We start from the raw sequence: 19,251 nt of genomic DNA on the forward strand, positions 1-19,251 counted from the left end.
CCATTCCTAACCCTCCCTTCACGCCCTCCACCCTTCCCTATTTACAAAGACTTTATTTCCATTTTTTCCATTTCTCAGCATTTTTTCCTTTCCCTTCTTTCCTTTCCCCTGCCCCTCCCACTACCCCTACCCCTTTGGACCTTTTTTTCCTATTTTAGATTATCGATTATTCATTCTAATCATTGGTACATTTTAGGTGTACAATATAATGACATTCATCATTGGAAATTTGCACCTTTACATAGTCTCTCTTGATTCTTATTTTTCACCCTTGCCCAGACCTCCCTTCAACCCCTCCAGTCCTCCCTATTTACAAAGATTTTGTTCCTATTTTTCCATTTTCTCATATTAATCCCATTCCCTTCTATCCTTTCCCCTAGCCCTCCCACTTCCTTCCCCTTTGCCCCTTTTCTCCCTATTTCACATTGCCTATTATACATTTAGTCCTTATTTACACTTTCAGTTTCTCACACAAGAGAAACTATTCGGTATTTATTCATGGGTGTCCTATTTATTTCACTTAAGAGTATTGCCTCAATGTGCATCCACTTAGCTATAAATGTCTCTAATTTCTCATTTTTATGGCTGAGTAGTACTCCATTTTAGAACAAAACCACATTTTCTTTATCCAGTCTCCAGTTGATGGGCATTTGGGCTGTTTCCAAGTTTTAGCTATTACAAACTGTGCTGCTATGAACATGGGTGCACATATATCACAGAGGTATGATTCTTTGAATTCTTTGGGGAAGATCCCCAGCAGTGGAATAGCGGGGTCAAATGGGACGTCCGGTCCTAGTTCTTTGAGGTAGCTCCATACTGATTTCCACAGTGCTTGCACCAGTCTACACTCCCACCAGCAGTGGAGCAGGGTTCCTCTTTCCCCACAGCCCCACCAGCATTTGTTGTTGGTTGATTTCATGATAGCAGCCATTCTTTCTGGAGTGAAGTGGAATCTCAGCGTTGTTTCCATTTGCATCTCTCGATTGACCAGTGAGGTTGAACATTTGTTCATGTATTTATTTGCTATTTATATAGCAGTTATTTTTTTAAAAATCAATGTCAATGGTTTAATGTTGCAGCTACCTGAGAGAGTGTTGTTGGTGAAGGTTGATAGGAGGCTGGCCAACTAAGAAATGAGATATCTATATGGGGTTTTGAAAAGCAAAATTGTCCTGGCATCCAGAAGGCCACTTCCATGTGCAAGGTTTTGCGCACATACAGGAAATACCTGAGAAGGTACTAATCTCATACCCACTGCTTTCCTTGAGACCCTTGCACAAGTAGTAAGAAAGGTTAAAGCAGAGTTGTAAAATACCTGGAAGAGCACTCAAGATATTCACCAATACAGACACATCTATCGCATCATCAAACACTAAGGAAATCTCCGTATAATAATTTGTTGACTCCTAATCTAGCCAGGCAGAGACTTCAGTAGTTGCACATGAAAACAAATACTAACTTAATACAACTGGTGCAGAAAAGTCACAAAACAAATAAATAAACAGCAACAACAGTAACAGGAACAAACAACAAGAACAGTAAGTCCTGAGAAGATTTTCAGAGCAGATATAACATTTAAAATATCCAGCTTTCAACAACAACAAAAAGAGAGGCACAAAAAGGAAACAGGAATATATATTCCATGCATAAGAAGACAAATAGACATTTTGATAAAGTTGAAACTTTAAAATTCCTAAACAAATACTTTAAATCACCTAGGGTGCTAAGGAAATCATGTATAAAAATTTTTCAGGAAAGTATGAGAATGTTATCTCATCTAATAGAGAACATCAGTAAAGAGATAGAAATTTTTAAAAATAGAAATCCTGAAGTTGAAAAGCTCAATAACTGAAATGCAAATTTCTTTAGGTTGGATTAACAATTACTTTAAACTGTTAGAAGAAGTAATCAGTGAATTTTTTTTATTCATTAAGATTATTGGTACATTTTAGGTATATATTACAATCATATTCATCAATGGGAATTTGTATCTGTACATGATATATCTTGGTTCTTCTTTTTTCCCCATTTCCCTTCCCTCTCTTCCACCCTTTCATTCCTCCTTATTTACAAAAACAAAATGAAAAAAAAGCTTCTTTTCTGCTTTTTCCTTCTTTTCTCATATTTTTTTCTTTCCCTTCTTACCTTTCCCCTACTTTCCCTTCCTCTTTGGACCTTTTCTTACTATTTCACATTATCTATTATATATTCTGGTCCTCATTTATACTTTCAGTTTCTCACACCAGAGAAAAAAATTCAGTATTTACACATATGTGTCCTATTCATTTCACTTAAGATTATGGCCTCAAGCTGCATTCATTTAGCTATAAATGTCTCTAGTTTATCATTCTTTATGGCTGAGTAGTACTCCATTTTGTTTTTTAAAACCCGTGTCTTCTTTATTCACTCACTAGTTGATGGGCATCTGGGCTGTTTCCAAGAATTAGCTATTACAAACTATGCTGCTATAAACATGGTGCACATATATTGCTGTGGTGTGATGCTTTTAATTCTTTTGAGAAGATGCCCAGCAGGGGAATAACTGTATCAAATGGAACCTCTCATCCCAGTTTTTTGAGGAATTGCCATACTGATTTCTTCAGTGGTTGCACCAGTCTACACACCCACCAACAGTGGAGAAGGGTTCCTTTTTACCCACAACCCCACCAGCAATTGTTATTGGTTGATTTCTTGATAGCAGCCATTCTTTCTGAAGTGAGGTAGAATCTCAGTGTTGCTTTCATTTGCATCTCTCAGATGAGCGGTGATGTGGAACATTTTTTCATATGTTTATTTGCTGTTTCTACTTCTTTTTCCAAGAAATGTCAGGAACCAGTGAATTTAAAGATAGTCCAACTGCAATTATCCAATACTAGAAAGAGAAAAGGAAGAAAAAAAGCACAGCTTTGGAAACCTGTGCCTTATGGAGTCAGAAGGAGAAGTTGGTAAAAAGATGTAACTAATATTTGAGAAAATAATGTCCCATATCATTTTAAACATGATGAAATACATTAATCTACAGACTCAAGAATCTCAGGGAACTCAAGAAGAATAAACTTAAAGAGATCCACAGTGAAACACCCTGTAACCAGACTGTTGAAAGACAAGGAGAGAAATTTTAAAGCAGCGAGAGAGAGAGAAGAGTGACTCATCATATATAAATAATTCTCAGTAAATGTAGCAGTTGATTTCTTGTCAGAACCCAGTGAGCCCTAAAGAAGGCAGGATAATTTTGTATATTCAAAGTGCTAAAAGAAAAAAAACTGTTAACAAAGAACTCCATATCAAGCAAAACTGCCTTTCAAAATCACAGGAGAAAGTAAAACATTCCCAAATAAACAAAATCTAAGACAATTTGTCTCTAATAGACATGCCCTACACTAAATAAAAGTTACTAAAATTATTAAAATCAAGAATTAGAAAGGACATCATTAAGATCCTCAGAGAAATACAAAAATTTTAACAAAAGGGCCAGGGATTTGGCTCAGTGGTGCTGCTGCCTGCCTCAAAAGTGCAAGGTCCCAAGTTCAATCTCCAGCACCAAAAAATAAAAAATTAAAATTTTAAGAAAAAAAATTATAAGCCATTGTATGTTAACAAATTGGATAGCATAGATCAAGTAGTCAAATTTTTAGAAAGACACAAACTACCAAAACTAACCCAAGAAGAAATTGACTATTTGAATAGAGCTAAAAGAGACTGAACTAGTAATCAGAAGCCCTGGGCTTATATGGTTTTATAAGAAAATTCAACTAATTGTTCTAAAGATAACAATTATTCACAAACTTTTCCAAAATGTAGACGAGAAGGAAACAATTTCCAGCTCATCTTATGAGGTCATTATGAAGTTATATTACCATGATGTCAAAAACAGACCTTTTTTTTTTTTTTCCGGTACTGAGGATTGCACTGAGCTACAGGGCAAGTCTTTTATATTTTTTATTTTGACATGGAGTCTGACTGTCTTAGTTACTTTTCTCCTTGGTGAGACAAAACAACCCACATCCACAAGTTAAAGGAGACAAGGTTTATTTCAGCTCATAGTTTATAGAGATTTCAGTCCATAGCTGGCTGGCTCCAAGGCAGGGTGGCATGACCAACAAGCATCATGGAGGACAAACAATCCATGGCAAGGCAGGAAGGAGGCAGCAGTGAGCAGCAAGCAGGAGCAGCAAGCCTGCCTTCTTTCTGTCTCTTTATATTCCATCCAGGCTACAAGCCTATTGGTGTCACCCATGCCCATGATGAGCCTTGCCTTAATCCCAGTATCAAATCCTTAATCCACATTCATAGACCCTAATCCAGCCACCTTCAAAACTTCCCTCATGAAATCATGAGGCATTGTGAGGATATCTATGTACAAGCCATAACACTGGCTAAAGTTGCTAAATTGCCCAGGCTGGGCTCAAACTTGTGATCCTTCGGTCTCAGCTTCCCAGTATGCTTAGAAAACAGGCCTGTGCCATCACACCCAGCTGACACAGAAAATAAAGGAGAAGAAAACCACAGGCCAATACTCTTATGAGTTTAGATTCAAAATTCCTCAACGAAAATATACCAAGCCAAATCTAACAATATCCAAGATTGATGCATACCATGACCAAATGGGATTTTTCCAGCAATGTAAAGTTGCTGCACAATGTGTTTCAAAATGAAATATCAATATAATAACCATATTAGTAGAATAAAAGAGATGTATACAGTATATCTCAAAAGATGAAGAAAATGCATTTGGCAAGAATCAACAGCCTTTCATGTAAATATACAAGCAAACATTCTAGGCATAGAAAGAAATTTTCCTAGCCTGAATAAAGCCATCTATAAAAAACCACAGCTAACATATACTTACTGGTGAAAGATGAGATCCTTTCTGTTAAAATCTGGAACAAGGCAAGAATGTCTGTTTTTATCATTATTATTCAGTATTGTTTTGGAAGTTTTAGTCAGATCAAGTAAGCAAAAAGAAATAAATAAAAGGCATGTGATAAGAAAGAAAGTAAAATTATTTCTATTTACAGATGATATAATATTTATGTAGAAAATCCTAAGAATCAATAAAAATACGAGAATGTAATAAGTTTAGCAAGGTTGCAGGATACAAGATCAATATACAAAAATCATTGCATTGCTATATAATAATAGTAAGTAACCCAAAAATGAATTCAAAAAAATAATTTTATTTATAAGAATGTCAAAAAATGAAATAAATACCTCAGAATAAAATTATTATAAAGTAGAAGACTTGTAAACTGAAAATCTGGAAAATATCACTGAAGGAAATACCTAAATAAATGGGAAGACATCCCATATTCATGGATCAGAAGGCTTACTATTGTTAAAATGTCAAAATGTTATTCCACAAATTGATCTACATATTCAATTTAACCCCTACCAAAGTCTTAGCTGTATTTTTTCTGAAAATGACAAGTTGTTCCTATAATTTTACAGAAACTCATGGGAACCAAAATAACCAAAACAGTCTAAAAACATGAACAACATTGTAAGACTTAGACTTCTCAATTTCAAAACTTATTACAAAGCTAGAGTAATTAAAACAAGGTAATACTGGCATAAGGATAGGCATATAGATCAATGGTAACAGAACTGAGTTCAGAAATAAACCCTTATATTCTGATTCTTGGTTTTCATCAAGCCTATTAAAATAACTTAAGAGAGAAACAATAATCTTTTCAACAAATGGTGCAGAGACATATGGATATTAATATTTAAAAGAATAAATTTGAATCCATGCCTTATATCATATGTAAAAATTAATTCACATTGGTCATAGACCTAAATGTAAGTGGTAAAATGATAAAACTTTTAAAAGAAAATGTAAGAGTAAATTTTCATGACATTGCATTAAGTGACTGTTTCTTGCAGGACACCAAAAGCACAAACAATGAAATTAAAAAGTAGACACAGTAGATTTCACAGAAATTAAAAACATGTTTCTAAAATAGTAAAAATAGATGACTGGATAAAGAAAATGTGATGGTATTTACACACAGTGGTGTACTATTCTGCTGTAAGGATAAACGTGAGTCATTTGTAGGAAAACAGATATATCTTGAGACCACATCAAGTGAAATAAATTAGATATACAAGCTTAAAGATCACACGGTTTCTCTTATGAGAAACTCAAATTATAAATAAAGAGCAAAATAAAAGATAGGTAATAGGAAGTAGGAAGCTAGATCTTTTTCAGATGGGAAGTGAATCAAGAAATGGAGAAAGGGAGAGAAAGAAAAGGGGGAGGGGATGAAAAAAGAATTAAGATGTGTTGTGTACATGTACCAGGTCATCACAAGGAATGTAATCATTATGTACTGCCAACATGTACTAATAAAAAATATACATAAATAAATAAAAGTATAATCAAGAAGGTGAAAATACAAACCATAGAAAGATCTAAATAAACAGAAAGATATCTGATGTTCAAAGATCAGAAGACTTACGATTGTTAAAATGACATTACAAATTGATCTAGAAATCATAAATAATGTATCTGATAAAGGACTTCAATGAAGATTATATAAAGAATTCTCACAACTCAACAATAAAAAGACAACACAATTAAGAAAAGACCAAAGAATTTAAATTTTTTCAAAGATATCTAAATGGCCAACAAGGACATACAGAAATATTCTTGGTTAGTCATTAGAAAAATGCTAATAAAAATCACAATGTGATACCACTTTATACATAATTTTTAAACGACTGTAATTTTTAAAATAACAGAAAATATTGGGGATGATAAGAAGTCATAACCCTCACACATTTATGATGGAAATGTGAATTTATATAGCCACTTTGGATTCCTCAAAAAGTTACCTATAAAGTTACCAGATAATCCTACAGTTCTTAGACGTACCCATTTCTACCCCCACACAAGAGAAATACAAACATATGTTCACACAAAAATTATAGATGAATGTTTCTAATAGCATTTATTATAATAGCTAAAATTCAGAAACAACTCAAATGTCCTTCAACTGTTGCACTGATAAATAAAATGTGGTATATCTATACAATGAATTGTTATTTATAAAAGTAAATGGAGTACTGACAATTGCTACAATATGGTTGAACCTTAAAACATTCTCTAAGTGAAAGAAACAAGAGCCCAAAGCTACATATCGTATCGTTCTATTTATAGGAAACGCTCAGAATAGACAAATTTACAGAAACTGAAAGAAGATTTGAGGTTGCTAGCAAATGGGGCAAAGGAGGAATCGAAAGTGCCAATGAGGGCAAGTTATTGTTGAGGGGCGATGAAACTAATCTGAAATTAAATATTGGTGATAATTGCACAACCCTGTGTCTGAACTGTACCCTTTAAAAGGGGGACTATTATAGTATGTGAAATTATATACCAACAAAGGTATTATTAGAAAGCTAAAACGACACAGCAAAATTCCTTCCTCATAGCCATCTAAGTGGCCATTTTAAGCTGAATTTCTCTCTGTGAATGGCAATTAAAAATACATACACATATTTAGCAAAAAGTAGCAGACATATCTGATTCCAAGTCTTGATGGACCATCAGTCTGATCACTGGAAAAACTAAATAAACCTTCAAGATCGTTTGAATTTTGAAGGAATCTTTTAAGGTTATTATTCAACCCCCCCCCCTTCACCACTACATTTTAAATGAGGAAACTAAAGGTTTCCAAGTAAAAATACCATTGTAAATTTAGACCAAAGTCAATCTAAGCTTCCCTCCATAACATCATGATATTCAAGCAAAATTAATGTCAACACATGCTGGGTTCCTTTCTGCTTGCTACTGAATGCTGTCCACTTCTGCAGTTTGCTGTGCTGTCCTTTTCCTGAAAGTTCAACTCAGAGCCACCTCTCTACACCAACCAACAAGCCAGTGCTCCCTCTCCTCACAAACAGAGCTTGTACAATACCCTTTGCTCTCCTCCTGGCCATGACAACTCCTTTCCACTGCCCCACATTTGTCCCTACCTTTCCCCTATTTCTTTATCCCAAGTGGCAGAGATGACAGTCAGGTGCCTCAAATAGTAAGGATCACTGGAGCCTCTTCTTCCCCTTCTCAGACCTATCCCTGTAGAAAATATTGTTACCTCCAGGAGAAGCCCCTTTCTCATTGCCCAACTAATTGGCAGGAGGGACACTGCCACCACCTTTTAGAATTTCGGTGAAGGGTGAGGAAACATGTTCCCAGAAAACCAGACTGGAAAGCTCAATGCAACTTCCTCACAGCAACAAGACACTACACACACCACAGGCCCTAGGGTGTAGGATGTGCTTAAGTAGGCTCATGTCATAGTCCTCTTAACAACTATAAAGGGTATTATGGCAGGAAAGAAATGCAAACTATATATGCTGCTTTCATAATTGAGTTATTGTGAATTGTGCTGCTATATAGATAGATGTGCATGTAACACTGTAACTCTTTTGAAAACATAGATAAAGAAAATGTGGTAAATATATACACGATAAAGTATTGCTTAGCCATAAAAAGGATAAATTAGAGTCATGTGTAGGAAAATGAATGGATCTTGAGACCAAAATACTAAGTGAAATTAATCTGACCCAGGTTAAATATCACATGTTTTCTCTCATACGAGACATTCAAAATATAAATAATTTAAAGAGCAAAATAAAGGAAAGATGGTAGAAAATGAGGAAGTAGACTCTGGGGAGATGGGAAGGGGGACCTAGGGAAAAAAGAGGGGAGGGTAGAGGAAAGAAAATTTAAAAGGATCAAGATTCTACACGTATATGCACCAATTCCCCGAGATGAATGTAATTATTAAACATATAGTAATGAAAATAGTAGTTGACAGTAAGATGTAGGAGAAGAAAGTACCAAAGTAGTTATTACTGTTGTTTTTAATGTACACAGGTTGAGTATCTGAAATGCTTGGGACCAAAATATTTTAATTTCAGGTATTTCCTGATTTGGGAATACCTGCATATGGATAATACATATCTTATATATCTTCTGAAAAAGATTTCTGGTTGCCAGGGGACTAAAACCTAAACACAAAGTTCATTTACATTTCACACAGCTTATGCACAAAGCCTAAAGATAATTTTATACAATTAAAAAAAAAGAAATGAAAACTGTATTCCCACTTCCAAACAACCAGCCTGTAAACAGAACCATTCTTCTGTTATTCAAAGATTTTTTTGTACCTGCCCTTATTTTTCGTATTGTTGCAGTACTTAATCAAATTTTTACAGAAAACCCAAGTATGTGTTCTGAAAACTTAGCTCCTGTGACCTAAGAACTTGGCTAGAAAGAGCCACCACAGCACAAGAGGAAGACCCAGCCAGGGGTTTTCTCAGGGTGTGGCAACACCAATGACTCATGCTACTTCCTTTTTCTAAACCCTTTCCATTACTAGGGTGGAGAAAGCTCAAATCAGGCTTGGGGAAGTGGGCTGTTCTTAGACCATGCCCCCAGTATAGTGATTGCTTTCTGTTTTCCTTTGCAACAATGAAAAGCAAAGAAATAAAAATCCAGAGCAAGAAAGTGAGAATTTACAACCATAAATATGAGATGTTGGGACTCAGAAAACTATACTCCAAAATATGATGCTTTCACATGCTAGATATTTGAACTAAAAGATATTGAAAGATCTCAGAAGTAGCCTCAGACCAAGCAAGAGTCCTCTGATCACCTTCTACCCTCCTTCTCTTGCTCTTAATTCTTACCCAAAGCAAGTCATACGGACCAGAATTCCTCTTCCCCAAGGTGAGACATAGAAGCCATAGGAGCAATAGAAGTCATAAGAGCCACAGACTCCATTTCCTTAAGTCAGATCATATAACTTTAAAACATCACTCTGTCTTTCCTCCACCTTTCTATGTAAGTCCTGGCTGTAAAGGAATTATCTGATCTACCTTATCAGTAGCTCATTAGACCTTCATTCCAGAAGGACTGCTTCCCAGGAGGAAGGAATGCCACACAGATAGCCCAAGAATCCTAACAGCTCCTACTCAATCTATTACTATTAGGTTACAATTTTTTTGTCCAATTACATTTCTACACAGTTGTCCATTCCTCATCAAAATTGACGTATAAAAGTAACAGGTTTCCTTGAGTCTTTGGGTTTGCATTCTGAAGACTCCCATGATGCACAAAACTTGAGTTAAATAAATTTGTTGTGTTTTCCCCTTGTGGATCTGTCTCTTATCATAGGAGTGTCAGTCCCCTACAGGGGCAACAAGAAAGGGTCACCTATAAAACAAATGCAACATTTACTAAAATTAGTTCCCTAATGTTTTTGCATATGCAAAAGAAGAAAGTCACACTCTGAATAGGTGCTTCTTTTTCTATAGTCAGATACTGACTCTTGAAGCTTACAAAGCAATAAAAACAACAGAGACAAAGAAGAAAAAAAGGAGAGAGGCTCAGCCTGTCCCAGCACCCAGAAGGAAGCTCCCCACCTCCATCCCAGGCTCCTAGGACAGAGAAGGTGAGCCAGTCCCAGCACCTGGAAGGAAGCTCCCTGCCTCCATCCCAGGCTCCTAGGGCAGAAAAGCTGAGCCTGTCCCAGCACCCAGAAGGAAATTCCCCCACTGCCATCCCAAGCTCCTAGATCAGAGAAGCTGAGCCAGTCCCAGCACCATGGAAGGAAGCTCCCCCCCCACTGCCATCCCAAGCTCCTAGAGCAGAGAAGGTGAGCTGCGTGGGCACCAGAAGCACCCCTCCCCCGTGGAAATGAGAAGACACATAAACAAGCCTCAAAAACAGACTTCCAGATCACCTACAGCAACCCCGAAGGGAAATGAGATGGAACAATTTGATACTCAACCATCTGGACTCTCTGAACGGGCAACAGAAAAGGATCTGGGAAAAATGAAATCAGAAATAATTACTCAGATAACAGTAAAGATTGTGCTCATGGTGCAAGACATGATTAATAAATCTAGAGAGGAGACAGATAAAAAAATAGAGGATCTGAGGAACATGATGGAATCCCAACATAGGAAACAAATGGAATCCATAAAACAGATACAAACAGATTTCCAAGAGATTAAAAACTCCATTGAAAGTCTGCCCAGCAGAATGAACCAACGTGAGGATAGAATTTCACATATAGAAGATAAGATTGTAATCAGTGAGGAGGAAAAGAAAAATTGCTTTAAAATTGTAAGGGAACACGAGAAATCAATCCAGCAGCTGCTAGATGATGCAAAGAAGAATAACATAAGACTGATTGGAGTCAATGAAGAAAGAGGAGAGAGTGCTGATGACATAAAAATACTGTTCAGAAGTGACAGCAGAAAACTTCCCAAGGAGGGGAAAAGAACTTGACATACAGATAAGTGAGGCATATAGGACTCCAGCTAGCCTTAATCAAAAAAAATCTACACATAGGCATATAATAGTTAGGATTCCAGAAATCCAACAGAAGAACAAAGTTCTACAAGCAGTGAAAGAAAAGAAACAAATCACATACAAAGGAAAGCCCATCAGAATCACAGCAGACTTCTCAATGCAAACCCTCAAGGCAAGAAGAGCTTGGAGTGATGTATTTCAAGCCCTAAAGGAAAACAGCTTCCAACCCAGACTGATGTACCCTGCATAACTCTATTTCAAAATTGATGGAGAAATAAGATACTTTCATTATAAAGAGCACATTAGGAACTTCATGAATAACAAACCAGCACTCCAAAAAATTATAGACAATATCCTGGGAAAAGACGAAGATCACAACCCCAGGAAGCCCAGCAGAATGAATCTGTTGGGCACAACAAATTAAACGCAAAGGGGGAGAATCCAACAAAAAGAAAAAGTCATGACAAGGCTTTTAAAAATTTTAATTTCATCTCCCTAATGAGTATATAATTCCATCTTGTTATTGTTCATGATTAGTATTTTTCTGATTCTAGATTTACACACCTTTCCTTGTGCTGTACTGGCTATTTATCATCTTGTGTCTACTTTTTAATTGGGTTGCCTATTAATGAGCTGTAAGAGTTCTTTATATATTCTGGTCATAGGTTATATGCATTGTAATTATAGTTTGTTTAAGGACTACTTTTCATTTTAATGATGTCATTTGAAGTTCTAAATTTTGATGGAATCTCATTTATCAATTTTTTTCTTTTATACATCATGTCTTTTGTATCCTAGGAAGTTCTTGCCTACCCTAAATTCATAAACATTTTCCCTTATAATTTCTTCTTAAAGTTTTATACTTTTAGGCTTTCATATTTAGGTTCAAAGATCCTTTCAAGTTATTTTTATGTATGGAAATAAAGGATTGAGGTTAATTTAAAAAAAAACATAGAAGTGAATTTGGAGAAAATTCAGTACAGTGCAAATAATTTCTGGGCATAAAATGCAAATTGGGCTCATGTGGATATGGGTCAGTTTTGCCAGTTTTGAGTTTATTGGTGAATTCATTGCACATTCTTTATTTGACTATGAATGTTAGTTCTCTTTTGAACTGGTTGTGACCTCTATTGCTCCCCTTACCGATTCCTGCTTCTCTGATACATGTTCGTTTTATATTGTATGAAAGTCACAATTATATCCTCATTGAAAATTTATCTTTTAATGAGTATAAACATCAAGCTTATACTGATATGACTCACTGAAGAACATGTTGCTTTCCTGGCAAGCTCTCACTTTAGGAGAGATTTACACCTTTCTTCCTGTGGTTTCTATAGATTTGCTGTCAGAGGCTTGATCAGTCAAAGATAACTTCTAAGCCTAGTGAGGAAAGAGCAGTGTCCTAGCATCCTGAAATAGCTTTCTAATTTTTTTCATTTATTTTTAGTATTAGTACATGTTTGCAGTACATAATGATTACATTCTGTATGGAGACTGATACTTGTACTTAACACATCTTAATTCCTTTTTTCATCCCCTTTCTCTCCCCTTCCCCCCTCCATCTCTTAATTCTTTTCCTTTCTGAGAAACAGCTATCTCCCTTCTTCCTATTATCTATCTTTTATTTTGCTCTTTAATAATAAGTTTGGTTTCTCATATAAGAGAAACAATTATATACTTAAGCTTGTGTGTCTGATTTATTTTATTTAATATATGGTCTCAAGGTGCATCCATTTGCCTACAAATGACTCAAGTTTATCTTTCCTATGGCAGAGTACTACCCTACTGTGTGTAAATACCACATTTTCTTTATCTGTTTATCTGTTGATAGACCTACAGGCTGCTTCCAAGATTTAGCGATGATGAATTGTGCTGCTGTAAACATGAGTATGTTTTTTAACACAAGAAAAATGTTCAAAGCTTCCAAGGAAACAAGCTAATAAGCTACTGAGGGAAAACCAGTAAACATTAAACAAAAGAAGGAAAGAGAGCTTTTTGGAGAAAAGACTTGGAAGCGAGACTTGGATTGATTCCGCTCAGTGTATCAGCAATATCAACTCACCACACAAGAGTCTACTCAAAGTAAATGTCTTAATCTTTTAAAATAAAATTCGGTTAATGTTTTTAAGGATGAAAATTATTTTAAAATATTTTGTTTTCCTATTTTATAGTTGTAGTTTATTTTTTACAAGTAAAGAAACAGAACAATTCAGCAGCTTTCCTCTACATATATATGCTATATAATACTAAACTGATTTGTAACAGAAAATGAGGAATAGCTAAATTACAAATGCCATAGAAGTTAGTATTTCTCACACTCTCATATCTTGTTTTGATAAGTCATCATTAGTGTTCACTTTTTCCTCAGCTTTGCTAGAGATGCTGTTTTGACACCAGTGTTTGACCAAAAAAAGGAAACATTGAGCAACTTCTGACCCTTGCAAAATGTTCCTGGTCTTTCTCCTTCACTGTTTACAAAGGGAGACTAGTATCTAAGCCTGATAAACTATGGAAGGATGAGACATCTACCCCAGCAGAAAGATCTAGTTCTGACTGTCCACAGAATGTGGCCAAGATGCAGGAAGCAACGATGGAAGCTCCGGAGACCAAGGCTTTGGTTCATCCAGCATCACCAGACCTTGCCCAACCATCTGGCTGAGTTTCTCACCGCTTTTTTTTACACACTGCCCAAACCTAATTTCAGTCTCTGAACGTCTGACTATCCTGTTTTGTTACCTGAAGTCTCTTCCACAATTTCCTCACATTTTTGTCTTGCCATCCTTGTGACTGAATTCAGTTTCTACCTTGTCCAGAAAAATCTTTGCCAGTCTTGTACCTCGCTTCAATACCACCATCCCATCTCTGGGAAAAACAGAAGCGATTTCTTATAGACTGTAGGAGATCCAGTCATGTTTACATTTTAACAAGCAATGAATGCTTAGTACCTGTTCGTCCAAAATATTTGGAGATAAATGTACTATTTATCACCCAGCTGAAATTCGAATTAACTTGGCACCTTGTATCTTTGCTTGCTAAATCTGGGGATCCAACTATCTTGTCTTGTGCTACAGTATTTCTGTTGTTGTTGTTACTGGTCTTGTATGACATCACTATTCATAAGTGTTGCCAGACTACAAGGTCTCTGAGGCCAAGAACAAGGTCTAATTCTGTTGTTTCATTCCATCTCACCCTTCCTGACACTTTTCTACCAAATACCCAGGACAGTGTCTTCAATGTTCCTGAAAATGCAGGAGTGGGCTCCTAGCTCATTCTTTCATTCCTCTTTTCATTTGGAACATATCTGCTAAATTTCTGCCTGGTACCAGGCACTGGAGTAGATTCTGGAGGTACAACTTCAAACAAGACACAGCCATCGTCACCAGGACTTCCAAGCACCTTCTGGAATACAGATGTATTAGAAAGCAATTTCAATTACTGCGATAAGCTCTAAAACAGGATGAGAGGAGAACTTAGGAGAAAAGACAGCAAACTCAGTCTTTGGTGTCACAGGAGTCTCCTGAGAGGAAATAACAGCTAAGGTGAGACCTAATAATTAATGGGCGCTAACCCGGTGATAACGGAGGGAAGAGATATTCCAGGCCAAGAGAACAGCATGAACAAAGGCACAAAGCAACAGAGGATGTAGCATGATTAACCAAGTTTTCCTTTTAGTTCAAGCTTGATCAGACCCATGGATGCTACTGTCTTTGAGGCCTCAAACCTCTAGCTTCTTTTTCAAGGACTTTAAGGACAAAGGCTTCTTTTTCTCTTTCTGTATCTGCCTTTCCTGAGCTCTAAGCTGTTCTGTTTTTCCCCTGACAGAGGGGATTCAGCTTAATTTGACTAACTCTCTCCACTCACCTCACCTCCGTCCAACTTGGTCTCACTATCACTGCTGCATCCAAGGTTCTTTCTTGTTTTTCCCTAGTTACTCCCTCCAATTCCTATTGCTCCATTGAGACTGATGCCTGTAACTACAGCTACTTTCTGATCCACTTTTCATTCTACTTTTTCTTTAGAACCAAACCATATTCCCTGTAGTAGTGATGATAACACTTGTGGTCCTCCGATCCTAAAAATGCAACTACCGGAGAAAAGAAACCACATCTCCAAAGAAAGGCATAAAACGAGAAAGAAGAAATTCTCAGATAAAACCCTATAATTAAGATTCTTCTTAATAACCACTGTCCTTTTTACTAGCCAGCTTATAACTCACCTTTGTGACCTCGACTTGTGCCTAGTACAAAGCAAGTACTCAATAAATTGTTGATGCAAGAATTATATGTAAATAAATCTTCAGCTCTAATTAAATTTTGTTCTAATGAATCTTCAGTTATGGCTAGGTGGGAGAATTAAACAAGTGATGAGCAGTGGCTAGCTTTCCATACTAAGTATGTGTTAAATTAAATTCTGTAGAAGACCATGGATTTGCACTGGGTGCCTACATGGAGCTCAACGGACCAAACAAAGACCTTAGTCACAGTAACTGAACTTTGTTTGGTTGCAGAAGGTCCTGTAGTCAATTAACTAAGTAAGTATAAATCATTAACTAGTTAAGCCATAACCAACTAACTGGTTGGATGACTAATCTGTTTTGTTTTGTTCTGTTGTTTTGTTTTGTTTGGTACCAGAGATTGAACTCGGGATCCTTGCAAGCCAGGTGCAGTGCCATTGATCGAAATCCCTAACCCAGGTTGACTAATATGTAGCCAGTTGTTTTCCATGTAGTACTGCTATTTTTCTGTAAATGCTGTCAGATCCCATTGATGGTGAGACCTCTCAGATCCTGATCTAGTTCTGGGAGCTGCCCAGTTTGTGAATCAGTTCAGTTTTCTTTTGCTCAAATAACCTTTAATTTAATTGCTCTGAGGGATTTTCCTTTTAACCTGTAAAAGCAGGAGTTTTCAATGCCAGACAGAGTTTGTGACAAGAAGGTATCTCTATGATGGTTAACTTCATGCGTCAGCCCGACTGGGCATGGAGTCCCGATATTTGGTCAAGTATTATCCAGAGATTTCTGTGGGCATATTTTTGGATGACTGATGTCCTATTTAAATAGGAACACTGATAATGCAGGGTGCCCTCTGTAGTGGGGGGGGACCTCATCCCGTCAGTTGAGGCCAAAAGAGAATAAAAGGCTCACTGTCCCCCAAATAGGGAAACCTCTTCCTGCCTTGCTGCCTCTTCCAGAGCTCCAAGCCTCCTAATATCTGGACCGGAACTGCACCATCAGCTCTCCTGAGTATTTGCTTGCTGACCCACCCTGCAGATCTCAGCATTTGCCCACTTTCATAATTGTGGGAGCCAATTCCTTCTAATATGTCTATGTATATAAGCTCGTTGTTTCTACAGAGCTCCCATATAGTATCATAGGAGATCAGGCAATCAGAAGCTACTTTATCTTCTTTTAAGCTTACTTTATCTAATCAGAAGCCTTTATTTTCTAAATTTTCCATTGTCCAGGTAAATGCCATCTCTCTTGTCATAGTTCACCTTCACTGTGTGCAAATGACTTCATTTTGATGGGTCATTTCTCCATATTCTATGTCAAGGGCCTTTGAAGAATATTTCTAATTTATTTAATACTATCAATCTCCTACAAATAATGAAACACATGTTCATTACACATATATTCAGGACTTTAAAGCTTACTAAGACACTGAATAATATTACAGCAAGTCATAATAGAGGAAAAGAACTCTGATATTCAGATATATAAAAAAATCTAAGTTAAAGCCAATTAAGGCATTTTCATTAGTACCTCTCATACCCCATAGTGTTGTGCAGAAGTAAATTTTAGTAAGAAATGGAAAAACTGGGAATTGCTGGGAGTGGATGGGAAGAGAGTTTGGTAAGAATTTTAGTGAAATCAAGGTGCTAAATATGTGATGCTAAGCAGAGTCTGCTTCACAGGTGTGCTACCTGTGCAGCTGCACAGGGTCCTGTGCTCAGAAAGACCTTGAACTGGCTTTGATGTTCTGTCAGTTCTGTTGAGATTCTTAGTAATTCTTTTTTTTAATAGAAATAAACTTTATTTTTAATTTTCAGAAGTGTAAAAGTTGTAACACTTTGTATAAATTGTTAACAATTTAGTTGATACCTAGTTAATCTCACACAGCACTACTTTTTCCTTTTCTTGAAAACTTATACTTGCATCCTTTAAAAGACAGACTAACATATATTAGCATTTAGTAAATTATTTGAAGAGCAAAATTCTAGAATATCCATGTTTGTCATGGTACTTGAAATGTGTTTAATAGATTAAGTCATGTATCTCAGAAGTAACAATTATAATCATTAGTTCTCTAACCTTTAGGTCTGAATAAAACCTATCACTTTTCACAGTGAGAAAGCAGAAAATAATATAATAATCAAATGGAGCTCACCTGAAATCATTTAATTCTCTTGGGCCTTTAAGAGACAGGGCCTGGTGGGATGTCGTTATGGGACCCTTCCATTTTCTGGCTTCCTGTCTTGCCATGTGATCTTTCTCTCTCTTGTGCCCTCCCACCACTGTGATAAACACACCATGACGTGTAGCAGCAAGAGGAGGCCTCACTAGAGTCAGCACTGTGCTGTCTAGACATTCAGCGTCCAAAACCATGAGCTAAATAAACTTATTTTCTTTATAAGTTATCCAGCCTCTGGTATTTTGTTATGGTAATGAAAAACAGAATATATCTTCTATTTTAGCAACTTAATATAAATGAAACACAACTTTCATTTTTAAATAAAAATCATAATACCATATTTGAAACTGCAAATGTGATTCACATTATAAGAGAGAATGAGTCAAACAGCAAATACTAGATAATTATTTCTCATGAGTAATGAGTATGACTTAAAGTTCTCATATTACTTATTTTCAGCTCAAGTAAGGACAATTAGGCCACAGGTGTCATTTCTTCATCCGAGTCACTTGATTAGCCTTTTAGTTCCAATTTTCCTAAATCTTTGTCTATAGTTAAATTCTGAGTTTTCTTCTTGCGCTTCTTAGCAACTGTATCATTCGTACAAAGTCTTCTCATTTTAATGTTTGGCAATTTCTTCATATCCAAGTCCCATTCCCTACAGGTTTTCAGACTACTTGTATGTAAAGTGTCTGGAGTCTCAAGGCCATTGCCTTCATACTGCTGTCTTTCATGCTCCATTGTCTGCTTGATGACTGTCTCCCAGGTTTGGTGTCGTCTTCCCTGCCTGTCTTTGATGCTGTTGTGCAACTCAATCTGCTCCAGCTCACTGCTGAATCAATTTAAATAGCTTTCAATTAATTCACAAACATCTTTCTTTGAATATCTCATTTTTGGGGGATCCAGCTCATTTTGAAACCACTGCACTGCACTTTCACCGATAAGGTTGGGACATAAAGCCTTTTCATTCTTCGATTTTTCCTTCTTTTCTTGTTTTTAGGCCTCTCTTGTAATTTGAGCAGCTTTTCTATTATATGGGTGGATGATTTTTTTTTTCTGTGCTTTTTCCCTTTGGTGCTTTAGGCATGGTGATGTCCTAGAGGCCACAGGGTACCTCTGCACTCCAGACCGAACAGGCTCACAGCCAGGAGCAGTGGCTCTCACGCCCACTCCAGCCCAACACACGTGGAGCCCTCTTAGTAATTCTTTTGACAAAGGACTTGGTATTTTCATGTTAACAGAACCCTGAAAATTATGCATTTGGTCCCAATGAAAAATAAAGCTTTCTTAAGTTCAGTAACCAATTATAAACCAAAAGTAAATATTTGTTCAACTTTCTACCTAATAATGAATCTGATATCCTAATAAAAGCAAACCAAACTGGGCCCTCATATTCCTCCTACTCTCCCCACAACAGAAAGAACAGAAAGCAAGAAGTGACTTCAGAAGTTATGTTCAACTGGCCCTTAGTAGAACTTGAGAAGAGATACCAGTTTGTGTTAGCAATACCTACAAGAA

The 19,251-nt window shown here is 36.5% G+C and overlaps 1 pseudogene; it reads right to left on the reverse strand.

Annotated features, from left to right (window-relative positions):
• Window positions 1-18,207: 18,207 nt before the first annotated feature.
• Window positions 18,208-18,820, reverse strand: LOC101704641 (translation machinery-associated protein 16 pseudogene; annotated as a pseudogene).
• Between the last annotated feature and the right edge of the window lie 431 nt (window positions 18,821-19,251).

The sequence above is a fragment of the Heterocephalus glaber genome, unplaced genomic scaffold (genome assembly GCF_053883595.1).
Source record: "Heterocephalus glaber isolate CG9 unplaced genomic scaffold, H.glaber_assembly_v1.0 deba00000122, whole genome shotgun sequence".
Lineage (NCBI taxonomy): Eukaryota > Metazoa > Chordata > Mammalia > Rodentia > Bathyergidae > Heterocephalus > Heterocephalus glaber.